At 43.3% G+C, this 15,533-nt stretch overlaps 1 protein-coding gene across 1 annotated transcript in view; it reads right to left on the reverse strand.

Moving 5' to 3' along the window:
• Window positions 1–15,533, reverse strand: part of cacna1ia (calcium voltage-gated channel subunit alpha1 Ia) — a 431,086-nt gene that overhangs the window by 33,065 nt on the left and 382,488 nt on the right. The gene's annotated exons all lie outside the window — the stretch shown is intronic.

A 15,533-nucleotide genomic window follows, 5' to 3' on the forward strand; every position in this document is an offset into this window, starting at 1 on the left:
TGTTTACGATGACGTCACAACCACATGACTGTCAGTGCTTCACGCCGGGTAGAAGTGTAACGAACTCGATGCAAGTTGTCAACAAATCCTATAACTTGGTTCATGAAATGCGCTTACAAAATATTTTCACTGTGAATATTTATTGTGTAATGGTGCAAAGTGAGAGAGAGAGAGAGAGAGAGAGAGAGTGAGAGAATAGCCCTTAGGGTAGAGTCTTTAGTCCAAACACTGCGGAAGCGGTACCAAACCGCGCACCGCCCGTGCGCTTTCCAAAAACAAAAACAATCCCGCCAGCAAACATAGGAAAAAAAGGAGCGATTTCACCTCTTCAGATGTTGGTTTAAGTCCAACAATACATTCCTCAAAAAGGGCGTAGAAGAACAAAGTAATCCATCAGCGTGTAGCATTCAATTTATTCCGGACCATTAAAGAATTCTGGAGGATATCAGAATGTTGGCATACCGGCTTCCATCTACCCCGTTCATTCCTCTTTCCGCGTCTTTTGTTTTACGATACTGATTAATAATCAAAACTTTATGTGGCTAATGCTACAGAAGAAGGGGTTTATGTGCATGCGTCTACTTCTTCTATTGTTCTGGTGTGTCCGATGGGACCGTCTTACAGTGCATGTAGTGGTGTGGCATGTGTATTGCATCGTTTTCAGCAAGCGTTGCGTTGCCATATGTACCTGAAATTTTACTGATCCATTGCCCATGTGGACACAATATTTAAAAAAAAAAAAATCTCGTTGCCGTTGTCGTGTGGATGTAGCCTTAAACAAAGCGGACAATCCTAGAGGCTTCTCTCCAGGCATTTTAGCGCCATTAACATTAGTTTGTTCCTGAACATGATGTATGAACAGGTGAATGTGCATTCTCTTGCATGAAATGAGTATAAACATTAATGTAGATATAAATATCTTATGGCAAATTATTATGGGGGCGGCACGGTGGTGTAGTGGTTAGCGCTGTCGCCTCACAGCAAGAAGGTCCGGGTTCGAGCCCTGTGGCCGGCGAGGGCCTTTCTGTGCGGAGTTTGCATGTTCTCCCCGTGTCCGCGTGGGTTTCCTCCGGGTGCTCCGGTTTCCCCCACAGTCCAAAGACATGCAGGTTAGGTTAACTGGTGACTCTAAATTGACCGTAGGTGTGAATGTGAGTGTGAATGGTTGTCTGTGTCTATGTGTCAGCCCTGTGATGACCTGGCGACTTGTCCAGGGTGTACCCCGCCTTTCGCCCGTAGTCAGCTGGGATAGGCTCCAGCTTGCCTGCGACCCTGTCAAACAGGATAAAGCGGCTAGAGATAATGAGATGAAATGAGAAATTATTATGGCGTGTTACAGAAAAATGAAGAAAAAAATCAGAGTCCTCGTTTCCAATTTACGAGCCCAAATGCAGTTAATGCACAAGTCCAAGTCCGAGTCATCAGTGCTCAAGTCCAAGTAAAGTCACGAGTCCTTAAAATTAGGATAAGAGTCCTGGACTCAAGTACTACAAGCCTGATTGAAAGACACTTCTTCATGTCTTAAAGTAATGATGGATATTGTTTCTCTTTACTCAGTTGAGCAGTTCTTGATGTAACATGGATTACTACAGTTGTGGTGTGGAATAGGGCTATTTATTGTTTTTTTTATTATTTACTATTTACTGTTTGATAGTTTCAAATGTATTAAGAAGGCAAGAAACTCGTCCAGTAATTACCTTTTGATGAGACACACCTGTTAATTGAAACGCATTCAGGTGACTACCTCATGAAGCTGGTTAAGAGAATGCTAATAGTGTACAAAGCGTCATCAAGGTAAACGCTGGATATGCTGAAGAATCTAAAAGATCAAAGATATTTTGTTTTTGCTTTTTAACACTTTTTTTTTGCTTACCACATGATTCCATATATGTTCCAGATGTTATTTCATAGGGCAGCATAGTGGTGTAGTGGTTAGCGCTGTCGCCTCACAGCAAGAAGGTTCTGGGTTCGAGCCCCGTCGCCGGCGAGGGCCTTTCTGTGTGGAGTTTGCATGTTCTCCCCGTGTCCACGTGGGTTTCCTCCGGGTGCTCCGGTTTCCCCCACAGTCCAAAGACATGCAGGTTAGGTTAACTGGTGACTCTAAATTGACCGTAGGTGTGAATGTGAGTGTGAATGGTTGTCTGTGTCTATGTGTCAGCCCTGTGATGACCTGGCGACTTGTCCAGGGTGTACCCCGCCTTTCGCCCGTAGTCAGCTGGGATAGGCTCCAGCTTGCCTGCGACCCTGTAGAAGGATAAAGCGGCTAGAGATGATGAGATGAGATGAGATGAGATGAGACACATTCGGGTGTTCAACGTGTCTTTCTCTTCCAAAATTCTCTCGAAATCTTCCGTATTTAACGAAGCAAACCTGGCAGCCATGTTTGTTGACAAATTGTCCCAGTCACTCGCGAGCGCGGAAGTTTTACATCTCCGACATGTGACGTCATGTTGTCTTGACAACCACGCAATATCGTAAACCATATTCAACGCTCATTCTCCATTGGGTAGAGTGGCGTAATACACATAGGATAAGCGATATGATAACAATATTGCATGCTATCGTACCAAATGAATGGAACCCGCTAGAAGGGAATAGAACACACGTTTTTATTCCATTGAAAAAGTGTCCTGTATGTATAATAACAGTCTAGCTTGCACCCATCCTGTTGTGGACTGCAGACAAGGAGCCTCATTTATCAAGATGGATATAAATGGATTTCCTCGGAAATCGTTCGCAGGAACGTGAAAGAAATTAGTTTGCCAATTTATCCATGGATTACAATGACAGGTTAAGATTGCATATTTATTTTAATTGCATACGACATTTGCATTTCATATTAAAAAACAATTCAAAACAAATCCAAGAATTAAGACAAATAAGAATCAGGACAAGTAGGAGCTGAGACCGGCATGGCTGCGTTGCATTGCTGGAAGATTTAGTGCATGTCACACTTAGGGGGCGCTCTTTCACCATTTCGTTGTTGAAACATAAATCAGCTGTTCCATGAATGCCCTTGCAGATTTATTTACAGATGACTTGCATTTATAAATATGAATAATAAGTAGAAAATCAGCATTCAAAAAAAAAAAACTCGCGTAAACGTGGTATGATTTGTGGTCCAGCTTGCGTAAATGTGGCAAATGCAGGGCTTAATTTGAGCCGCAACAAGATCCGGAACCTCCGTCGTCAGATCTGGCAGCTATTTTCATTTCATTCGGTGTTCCGGCAGCTATTTAAATGGATCAGATCACCTCCGGGGGAAAAAAATCAAACAATAAATTAAATAAATAAGTAAATAAAAATGGCGGCACGGTGGTGTAGTGGTTAGTGCTGTCGCCTCACAGCAAGAAGGTCCTGGGTTCGAGCCCCGGGGCCGGCGAGGGCCTTTCTGTATGGCGTTTGCATGTTCTCCCCGTGTCCGTGTGGGTTTCCTCCGGGTGCTCCGGTTTCCCCCACAGTCCAAAGACATGCAGGTTAGGTTAACTGGTGACTCTAAATTGACCGTAGGTGTGAATGTGAGTGTGAATGGTTGTCTGTGTCTATGTGTCAGCCCTGTGATGACCTGGCGACTTGTCCAGGGTGTACCCCGCCTTTCGCCCGTAGTCAGCTGGGATAGGCTCCAGCTTGCCTGCGACCCTGTAGAAGGATAAAGCGGCTAGAGATGATGAGATGAGTAAATAAAAATTTGTTTAGTGTTCGGTTTTGATTTTGATATCTGTTGTTGATTTCTCTCCTATGACATCCACAAACTCTATGCGAAAGGAGAAGGGGGGGGGACATGGGGTGTACGGTATACTTCCGCTCAATAGAACACCGGGTTTTTTTGTAGCCGTTAGCTTGCGCTGTGGAAAAAATGGCAAAAATACAAGAAAGGTCGGTGGATCGCTGCCCTGAAAAAAAAAAAAAGTGACATGTCAACTCGTTATTACTTAAGAAAATAATTAACCGTGTTACTTGAAAAAGAAAAAATGGTTCACGTCACTTTTTAAAAACCCGTTATTACTTACCCATTACTTGAATCGATTGCACTTATGGCTGCTACTTGAATCCTTGGAATATAGTAAAACTTGAATCCTTAAAATGAATTCTCCAACTTGTTTTGTAAACCCGTTATTTCTTAACTATTACTTGAATTGATTGCACTTATGTTTGCTGGCACTGCTTTTAAACTTGAAATATGCTTGAAATCCGAGGCTATGCTTTTAAATACCCTACTTAAATCCATGTCTTGTGTGATCTGATCTGCAATGGTGAAATAAACCGGTTGTGATATGAGTAGTCTGTTATTTTAGAAGATAAATGTAATATATAATTTAATATATAGCCTAATAAAAAATAATATTTTATAACGTAATATCACGATATATTACTGTCTGTAACTGTTCGTCACTAAAGCGTTTTCTAAGATCATAATGTCTGATATCATTTTATTTTTTGCCAAGCGGGGCCACTGCCGGGTCGGTCGACACGTGGTAGGTCTATTGTTCAAATGCGTTCTACGGTCTATGGGGCTGCGTTGTGGGTGCAAGTGCCAGGACCGTTTTATTTATTTACTTTCTTTATAATCTCAGTCAGATACACAAGCAAGATTAAGTCTTTACTCTGCTGTGTTTTATTATGGCCATCAATATATTGTAACCTGTGTTTGATTTGTTAATTGTTGATCCAGTTGTTGCCTTAACCAGGGCTTTGAACTGGTTCAAGGAACGAAAACGAAAACCGGGAACTTTTTCTATTTCACATGGAACAGAAACGAAACCAGAAACTTTATTATTTTTTATGTTCCGGAACAGAAACGCTTATTAAAAATAATGGTAACCGGTTAATACCGGTTTTTATTTCGTTCCTCAAAGTTTCTGTAGCCTACAAATAAAAAAAAAGTCATTCTTCTTCTGCGCAAGTTTCTATGACCCGCTGGGGTTCACTTCCTGCGTGACGTTCGCTGACTGAATGGAGAGAGCGGGAGGGTGGACTACTATCACGTCTCCACATCTTAAATAAGAGGTAAATATTGCAGTCTATCGTTATTCAAAAACGTCAATTTCAAACACGATATCAATATATTTGTCCACGTTAATGAGAGGCTCGCGAACATTAAATGACGTTAACCTCTGTTAGCCTATCAATGCATAGGGCCTGACTCGCCTTTGGTAACACACTAAACGAATTCTCTTTCATTTTTGGCACTTTTTCTGTTTGTGTAGATGGGAAGACATACTGAGAATCCAAATCGCCAACATTTGAAATAATAATTGTTTTGAATTATTTCTTGTCTTATTTAATGAAGGTTGTAATAGAATTAGCCTACATTTGGCTTAAGCTGGATGAGACAGAGACATAATTTTATAGCCATTTGTTAAACAGCTGATAGGGAACGTAATTAACCGTTCCGGGAACGAAATTTTTTTGTTCTAACCGGTTCGGGAACGTCTATTTAATGGTGGAACCCAAAACCGGAAACGTTAAAATTCCGTTTCTGTTCGGAACGAACCAAGAGGAAAAAAATTCTGGTTCAAAGCCCTGGCCTTAACGCAGGGGTCTGCAATGGCTCGGGAGCCAGATGTGGCTCTTTTGGTGACTGCATCTGGCTCGCAGATTAATCAGCTCACATTGAGATCAAGAAGTACACCTTCATTTAATGAAAAAGTCAGTTAGCTGTCCGCAAAGCAAAGCCTTTTGAGAAAGAACATGGCGAAAAGGGAAAAAATGTGACTGGTAAGCTACCGTACATTTCAACAGGAATGGGCAGAGGAATTCGCCTTTGTGGGGTGAGAGGGTTCTGCTTTGTGTCCAATAGGCCTATAGAATGACAAGATTGCATCAATGAAACAATGAAATAAAGCGGCACTTCGAAACACGCCAAGCTACGTTTGCGTCAAAATATTCAGCGGGGGACAGGAGGAAGACGGCATGTCAAGAGCCTCTTCATTATGAAAAAGAATATATTACACTCAAATAGTTGGTCATACGTAAAAATGCATTTTAGTTGTATTCAGCGTCACTTTTTATATATGGCTCTCACAAAAATGCATTTGAAAATATTTGGCGTTCCGGGATAGCCTGGCAAGCCAGACTAAATGTGAATATTTAGTCTGGCCTCGATCCGTAGACATTTCCGACGGGTGTGGGAGGAGCAAACCGCTGTCTTTCAAACCGTCTCTGTGCGTATAGGCCAACGCTCTGACCAATCAGCGCAACAGTGACTGTGACGTAGTCAGAGCGACAGAAAGCAGTGGGGGAGACCTTGAAATAAATAATTTTTCAAAATGCGTATTAATTAATAAACAGGTTCTAGATATTAAGAAGTTTGGAGATAATGACCACAAGTTTGGAGTCTGTACCACATACTTAACATACACTCTTATTTTTTTCAAGTGTTTTTCAAGGGTTTGCTTAAACTGTTTTTGAGAGTTTTTATTTAGTGGTGTTTGGTGAAATAATTTCCCTTAAATTTAAAATAACGGGAAAATAAGAAACAATCAAAAAGTAATGTTTCAAAGCTGTTTATTAATTCTTCGTACTGCACAAACTAGCCCCATCCTTTTGGCTACGAGCGGAGCCAGCTGGTAGATCAGACTTTTGCCATAGCCGGTCGGCAAAACAGTGAAAACGTCCTTCTTGAAAAGGAATGAGCGGAGAGCCTCTTCCTGCTCATGTTTCAACGAAAACTCCAAGTCTAATTCTTCTAAAACTGATTCCAAAGCGGAGTCAAACGCGCGCTGTTCACTAGCCGTAGCCATCTTTCCTGTTGTGCTTTCTCCAGTGTCGTGCAGCCTTGTCGTCACTCCTGCAAAAGCCCGCCCAAAAAATCCAAACAAAAACCTTGCGTTGTGATTGGCGGGCACGATTTGATGCCCGGGGTGTTTTTGTTTATATGGTGCGAGGCTCGACCCACTCGCTTGGCAAAAATATTTTTGGCCGCTAGGCGGGTGGGTCTAGTTTACTAGGCTAGTTCCGGGACCTCCCACTTCACAAATTAAGCACTGGGCAAATGTGAATATCTCATCTCATCTCATTATCTCTAGCCGCTTTATCCTTCTACAGGGTCGCAGGCAAGCTGGAGCCTATCCCAGCTGACTACGGGCGAAAGGCGGGGTACACCCTGGACAAGTCGCCAGGTCATCACAGGGCTGACACATAGACACAGACAACCATTCACACTCACATTCACACCTACGGTCAATTTAGAGTCACCAGTTAACCTAACCTGCATGTCTTTGGACTGTGGGGGAAACCGGAGCACCCGGAGGAAACCCACGTGGACACGGGGAGAACATGCAAACTCCGCACAGAAAGGCCCTTGCCGGCCACAGGGCTCGAACCCGGACCTTCTTGCTGTGAGGCGACGGTGCTAACCACTACACCACCGTGCCGCCTCAAATGTGAATATGATGTAGAAATGTTTTCAGAAATCCTGTTAGGTTAGTTCATGTTTGGTAGGTGCCTTCTAATAGCAATGAAGATTATGAACAATTAACAGTTATTCCACGAAATCGAGTCGTACATGAGCTGATAGCTGACGAGGCGCATATAATCCATGTATGACGAGATTGAGCAGAATAACTGTTTTATTCTATCCACATTCACTGGATTTTGAGAAACAGAGCATTTTTATTTTTTGCAAATTTAATCAAAAAAAAACTTTTTACAAAACATCTGACAAAATAATTTCCGATTAGAGCGTAAGCAAACCGGCGAAACAACAGTAGTAGCTTGTAAAAAAAATGCTATAATAATAATTTTTGAAAAAAAAAAGATACGTTCTTACCATCAAATACTTTAATTCCATATTTTGTTGCTTTTTTTTTGTATTTTTTGTTTTCGAGTAGAGTTTTTATTTCATCCTTGGTTGATTCAGCAACACGCCCCGTCATTTTGTTTTTCTCTACTCATGGTAATCTACTACGAGACTATCAGCTCAATCAGAGCATGCGATTGCTCATATCCAGTGAATGTGGACAGAATAATTATGAACATAACACAGAGACGCCAACATTGAGAAATTGAAAACAGTTGCATCTCCGAGTGCAGCGAGGTGAAGCCGAGCAAAGCGAGTCTTCATATTAGGCTGGGGGTCTGGGGGCTGCCAAGGCCCCCAGAAACCAAATTTCAGGGAAGCTCAGAGATACAAGGCCATTTTAAGCTACTTTCTGAGGAAAATAAATGCAGGGATTACTGTACAGTATAAGCTCAATTACCCAGACTCTCTGACGGAAAACATTTGGCTAACTAAGAGGATGTTCATACAAAAAGGGGTTCAGATAATTGAGCTTGTACTGTAATACAGTGTTTTAGTTGTTTCATCATGATGAACAACCAAAGCCAGAGCAAAAGACAAAAGATTGATGTATAGGTCTTTCAATAACAACAACAACAATAATACTGTATTTACTTCTTGAACTGTGCACCGATCTGGACTTAACGTTTTGTTGTATCGACAGCTGATTTGTAGGAATTGTGCTTGGTGATTTTCGTATGGCGGTACACATTGCTCCTCCCCCCATGTCGCATGCTGAAATCGCACCTACAAATACCCCTTTTCCACCAAATCAGTTCCAGGGCTGGTTCGGGGCCAGTGCTGGTGCTGGTTCACAACTCGTTCAACTTGCGAGCCAGCTGAGAACCAGTTTGCTTTTCCATAGCTCGCGGTGCTAAGGGAAGCCATGTCATTACGTCGCTGTATACGTCAGTTACGTCGTTGTATACGCCAGTTATGTCGCTATGTTTGCATAAACCTTGGCACGAATATCGAAGCAAAAACAACATGGAAGAAGCAGCAGCAACAACAATAATAATGGATGACTTCGCGTTTGTACAGCTGCTGCTTCTCGTCGCTTAAAAATGGTGACCTTTCGCGGTCTTGTTATTGTTGTTGGTCTTAACAACTCCGCCCCCCCGCTGACGTAAGCGGTTCTTTCCTCTGGCCCAGCAGAGAGTTGGTGTTAGCCTGGAACCGGTTTTTCTGGCCCCAGAGCCAGTTCTTTGTCAGTGGAAACAGAAAACCCAGTTCCAAACTAAGCACTGGCCCCGAACCAGCCCTGGAACTGCTTTGGTGGAAAAGGGGCAACATAGTACAGAAGGCATGGTGATTGTCCAGTTACACGGCCGTGTATTCAGCTCGAAATTGCTGTTCACATTGCCTCGTCTTTTTCGGCAGAGACTCCACATCATTCACAATCCATGGTCTGTCTTCAGTTCGCACCTGACACTAGTTTGTGAGAGAAATCGAAAGTTTCAGTTCTGGAACACGACCGATGAAGATAGAAAGATGACTACGCATCACTACTGTGCATTTCTGAGCAATGCATTGATGAACACACACTGTGATTGGCCGAGAGCATGAATCAATCAGATCACCTCTTGGCCAATCACAGCGTTGCTAATATAAGGATACGGGAATTCCCAGAATGATCCAAATCAGTGGTAAGAAGGATACCTGAACAGCAGTGGCGGCTGGTAGTCTTTCAAACAGGGGAGGCTGGTCGGTTACGATATTTCCAGATTTTAAAAGAAAAAACACATCAATTTTGCCCATACTCTTGCCTCTGATCTGGCTGAGTGTTGGCAGCGTCACAAACTGTGAAATAACAGGTTCTTTTGGCCCATTAGCCTACTGTCCAATATACATGATGGTGGTGTTGGGAGGGGGTGTTTATATTTTAACATTTTATATTTTAAAATTGTGGCACGTTGTTTAAAAATTGACCTCGGCTGTGTTTTTGTTTAAAAATGTTTTCCAAATTGTAGCGGTGTTTAATTCATATCCAGAAAAACATATATTCCAATATAATATACTCAGCATAAACATTTTAAATAGATTCTATATTTTTGGTCCATCCATGACATATTACTAAAGTAGCCTATTTACTGTTGTTGATGTGGGTCACTTGCTGTTAGCCAATTCACTTTCTTGTACCAGGAGAGCTGAAATGAACGAGTATTATTCCCTACCTTTTTCACCAAGTCAATTTGAGGCGTTGGTCTACCCTGCTCTTTAATTTTAATTTTTTCCTCGAAAGGAAGACTGGCAAATGGCTTCGCCAAAATTAAATCAGCAATGCTTGGCATCCGTGCGCAGCTTTCTTGCTAGCTGACTAGCCCCCTCAAGTTCAAGTTCAGTCACTCAAATAAACGAAATTTCTGGAACTAAGATAGCAAACTTGACAACACTATATTTACACTTTATTTACAATGAAAATATATACAAACTAAAAAAGCTGGTAGAAACCGTATGTAATGAATGAAATCGAAATGTAAGCCGATCTCTTACAATACACCACAGCACTTGCGAACTTGGGACTGAACTGATGTTGCCAGATACTGCTGACGTTATCCAGCCCAAAATATGTTCAAAACCCGCCAAAATGCACTTAAAACCGCCCAATTGGGAGGGAAACCGCCCAATCTGGCAACACTGTACCGCTGCCTGTCTATAGTTGAAACGAGCTGTCAATCAAAGAAAATATCCGGCCGCTTTCACCAATCACCAGTCTCCTCGCGGAAACTGCCATGTCCCTCCCATGTGAGGCTCGGAGTCCGTGGGCGGACGTTTTCACAGTATTTGTCCAATAACCGTCTTGCATTTTGAGATTGAAAAGCGCAGAGCTCCCAAATGCCATTGAAGTCCACTGAGGCTGGGAGTCCGTGAGACTCCGTGGGCGGGCATTTTCGCAGTATTTGTCCAATCATCGTCTTGCATTTTGAGATTGACAAGCACATAGCTCCCAGTCCACTGAGGCTGGGCTGCATCGCGCTGTCACGAGGGGGAAAAACTCACGCACACATTAGGCGAACTGGGGAAAGTTATAACGGAATGATTTCGCACTGTAGTTGGGTTGAGCACATATATTTCTATGATTCTGGATCTGAAATAGCAATGTTATAAGGTCGGCTATAACATAAGCCTAGCGCAATTCATCCGACACGATATTCATCATTTTTAGAGGAGGCTGAGCCTCCCTCGTTGTCTTAGAGCAATCGCCCGTGCTGAACAGTCGAGGGGCAAAACCGGTTGAAAAAGTATTATTTTCAGGTCTACGCATAGCACCGTAATTGTGCTTCAACTCCGTAGCTGCTCCGCCCAAATCGTCTATGTTGGCATCTTTGATAACACCATCATTAGATAAATGCCAATTTGTTGCACATGATATACAACGTCCCTCTCAATTCAGATTACTGCACAGAGTGGAATTCACGACCTCGAGAGTCTTCTCTCAGACTGTCCACGCAAGCTACTTCCTCTATTTCTCTTGTGGCCTGTATTAGAAGTGATTAATCACAATTTATTATTGCAGTCCTTTCGTACCATTTCTGCCTGGCACAGAGAAGTACTAGAAGACCCTGCATGTTTCCTTTTAATTATGTGCCACCATTAAAATGTAGGTTGGTGTTTAAACAGTGAGTGTAGCAAGCCTCCCGGGCCCTCTCCTGCATCTTATTAATAAGACCACTACTACCGCTTAAGATATTCAAAGCAATCTCGTTAATTGGACTGCCAGTCTTTGATTATTTTACCCAGGGGTCAATGAGGTGTGCCTTAGAAAGTTATCAAGCCTGCATGAAAGAGTTTATGATGGTTTTTGTGTAAATATCTTTGAGTAATTATGACTGACTAGCTCATTTCTGATGCACGATTGGGGAAAAGAAAGAGAGAAGGATAAAGAATGCATCCAAATGATCTCTGTTTCCATCTTTTCCACACAGGCTGACAGGCTCTTTGTTCTCTGTGAGGTGATGGAGGCAGAGACGCTATTTTTGCTGGTGTTCACTGAGCCGTATTCCCAGGCAGTCATGCATGATCATGCACATCCAACAATCCTGGAACCCGTCAGGTTCACCATCTTGGGTGCTGTTTATCAACCAACATTTGCCTCTCTGGCCTTAGACCCTTACACCCTTACATAGCTTTTATAGCTCCATATATACTCCCTCTTGGCAGAACTCAGCGATCACCCAGTCATCCCTTGTTGTTTAGATGTCAAGACACCATACCTGGAGTCTGCCACCTCGTAGCACATCCTTCAAATCAAGGAGTTGTGCCTGGGCAATATTCGCTTGAGTACCACACAGCAGACATTATTTTTGGGGTTCTGAGCTGTTCCTGGACAATATTTATACCAGTGTTGTAGTCGAGTCACTAAACCTCGAGTCCGAGGCCAGGCTCGAGTCCCCAGTGTTCAAGTCCAAGTCATTAAAGAAATTTTCGAGCTGAATCCACTATTGATCCAAGTCAAGTCCGAGAGCAAGACTCCAGCTACACCATTTGACGTTGGCTGTTGCTGGATTGATGTGAAAGCGTCTTTGCTACTGTGTTGGGCTAACGTTACTGCTTGACTGCCCCGTTTTAGTTAACAGGCTACAGATAAAAAGCTTGTTCATCGCTCAGCAAGTCCCGCCCACTATCAACAGGGCAAATAACATGAGAGAGGGTTAACACTAGCTAGTTCATCGCTCGGCAAGCAAGCCCCGCTATCAACAGAGCAATGAACATAGCGTGTCACTTCCTTCTCTTTGTGTGGCCTTGCCAAATGACGATGTCCCCGTCATCTCCTCGATAGTTCTTCTACATATGGAACACACAGCAGTGCATTTTTTCCCACTGCACGAGAAGTCTGTAGAAGCAAAGCGGACAATCCTAGGGGCGTTCTCTCCAGGCGTTTTAGCGCCATTAACGTTAGCTTGTTCCTGAACATGACGTATGAACAGGTGAATGTGCATTCTCTTGCATGAAATTAGGATCAAAATTAATGTAGATATAAATATCATTCCAAATTACTATGGCATGTTACAAAAAAATAAAGAAAAAATCCAAGTCCTCATCTCCAATTTACGAGTCCGAATACAGTTAATGCACAAGTCTGAGTCACCAGTGCTCAAGTCCAAGTCAAGTCACGAGCCCTTAAAATTAGGGCACTCGTCGGACTCAGGTACTACAAGCCTGATTTACCGTATACAATGTCCTCAGTTAGCTAATATCTGACCTTTTGTAAGAACACCAGGGCCGCGTTAACCCTTGCTGAGGCCCTGGGCAGACACCCCCCCGAGGCCCCACCCCCCGCCTGTTGTCAACTGCGCTCAGCAAATTCACCCCCTCAGACGTACCTGTCTAACTAGACACAGAAACTTAAATAATGACAGTGGCACAATTAAAAATACTATTGAACGATAAAACTTTATATCCATCAACACCTATTTAATCGAGAAAAAGCAATGGTGAAATAGGCAATTGCATGGTGAAAAAATCCATCAGACATCATGGTTAACAAGTCTGGTTAACTAAAGTTTAGCCTCAAGAAGCCTTTGAATGAGTGAGTCAATGAACAACATGTCAAGAACATAACCGAGGCCTACAACAGTTTCTTTAGTATTCAGAACAAGAACATTCATTTGGTATATAACCGTTCATTTTCATTTTGGAATCCAGGCGACTTTTAACTTGTGAAAACAAAGAGCGATAACAAAGAAAGAAAAATATCTTGCTTCCCAGAAATAAATCTCAAAATGTTAGGCTATGTGAAACATTTCATCCTTTCACACACGTAATGGCCCAACCAGCAGTGGCACGCAGCTTTGCGCATTCAGTTTGACAGCCATGGGTCAACTTACAAGGGCACTTTCCTACTTTTCTGGAAAGCGAAGTCATTAATTAAATCACTGAACTCAAGCTGGCATAGCGTGTGAAGACATGGTGGACAGTGATCATATTGACAATGACGGGTGATTTATGCGACGGGACAAGGTGGGCTTCCTTACGGGTGGCGGAATGCATAAAAAATGTTATCAATATGATCAAAACTTCTGAAAATATCATTTCATATTTTCTGATCTGGGCGGCACGGTGGTGTAGTGGTTAGCGCTGTCGCCTCACAGCAAGAAGGTCCGGGTTCGAGCCCCGTGGCCGGCGAGGGCCTTTCTGTGCGGAGTTTGCATGTTCTCCCCGTGTCCACGTGGGTTTCCTCCGGGTGCTCCGGTTTCCCCCACAGTCCAAAGACATGCAGGTTAGGTTAACTGGCGACTCTAAATTGACCGTAGGTGTGAATGTGAGCGTGAATGGTTGTCTGTGTCTATGTGTCAGCCCTGTGATGACCTGGCAACTTGTCCAGGGTGTACCGGGTGCTCCGGTTTCCCCCACAGTCCAAAGACATGCAGGTTAGGTTAACTGGTGACTCTAAATTGACCGTAGGTGTGAATGTGAGTGTGAATGGTTGTTGACCTGTCGACTTGTCCAGGGTGTACCCCGCCTTTCGCCCATAGTCAGCTGGGATAGGCTCCAGCTTGCCTGCGACCCTGTAGAAGGATAAAGCGGCTAGAGATAATGAGATGAGATGAGATGAGATTTTCTGATCTCGCTACCTCCGAGGCCCCCTAGTGGCCGAGGCCCTGGGCAGCTGCCCATGAAGCCCATTAGGATAACGCATCCTTGAAGAACACTTCAAAAAGTAACATGAACGCATTTCATTCATGCCCATGCTTTGTTCCTGCCATCAGCTTCTAGACATTTCTGATCTCATCTCATCATCTCTAGCTGCTTTATCCTGTTCTACAGGGTCGCAGGCAAGCTGGAGCCTATCCCAGCTGACTACAGGCGAGAGGCGGGGTACACCCTGGAGAAGTCGCCAGGTCATCACAGGGCCGACACATAGACACAGACAACCATTCACACTCACATTCACACCTACGGTCAATTTAGAGTCACCAGTTAACCTAACCTGCATGTCTTTGGACTGTGGGGGAAACCGGAGCACCCAGAGGAAACCCATGTGGACACGGGGAGAACATGCAAACTCTGCACAGAAAGGCCCTCGCCGGCCACGGGGCTCGAACCCAGAACCTTCTTGCTGTGAGGCGACAGCGCTAACCACTACACCACCGTGCCGCCACATTTCTGATCACTCTATCCAAAACTGGACAAAGCCTTGGCAGATGATCAGCTATAATTCTTATCATTCCATTTGCTTTTAAAGCATTTGGCAGAGTCCCTTCTGCAAAGAATTGCTTTGTCGTCTCCATCAAAAAGACCTACTTTTGCGATGACAGATACAGTAGGTCAAGGTCTAGGAAGGGTCTTGATGCATCCTAAACCCATTTGATGCATGTCTTCTATCTTGTATCCATCTTGAGCTAAGACAAGTTTTGCCAAGCCCAAGCCTCACTCAGTAATGCAGATTACTTTTGCGTAACATTAACATTAACCTTCATCCTACCAAGTGGGGTCCATCTGGACCCCGCACCTATATGTTTGTTTGCCATTTTAAAAATATGTGACATACTGCCTCACCGTTTTATGAATTTGTCGGAATTTATGTCTTAATTAAAACACTAAAGCACCGGAAGATCAGCTTTTTGCATTGTGAAGGTATAATTAATTTGTTACTGGGGTCCAACCGGACCCCAGAGTAAAGTTTATCTGTCTTTCATTTTATAATTGAATAGCACACTGAAAGTTAACTTCTTTTATTTCTTTCATGTTCCATAATGAAACTACCAAGGCATTCCTTCTTGGGGTCCGTGTGGACCCCACTGCTGCAATA

The sequence above is a fragment of the Neoarius graeffei genome, chromosome 4 (genome assembly GCF_027579695.1).
Source record: "Neoarius graeffei isolate fNeoGra1 chromosome 4, fNeoGra1.pri, whole genome shotgun sequence".
Classification (NCBI taxonomy): domain Eukaryota; kingdom Metazoa; phylum Chordata; class Actinopteri; order Siluriformes; family Ariidae; genus Neoarius; species Neoarius graeffei.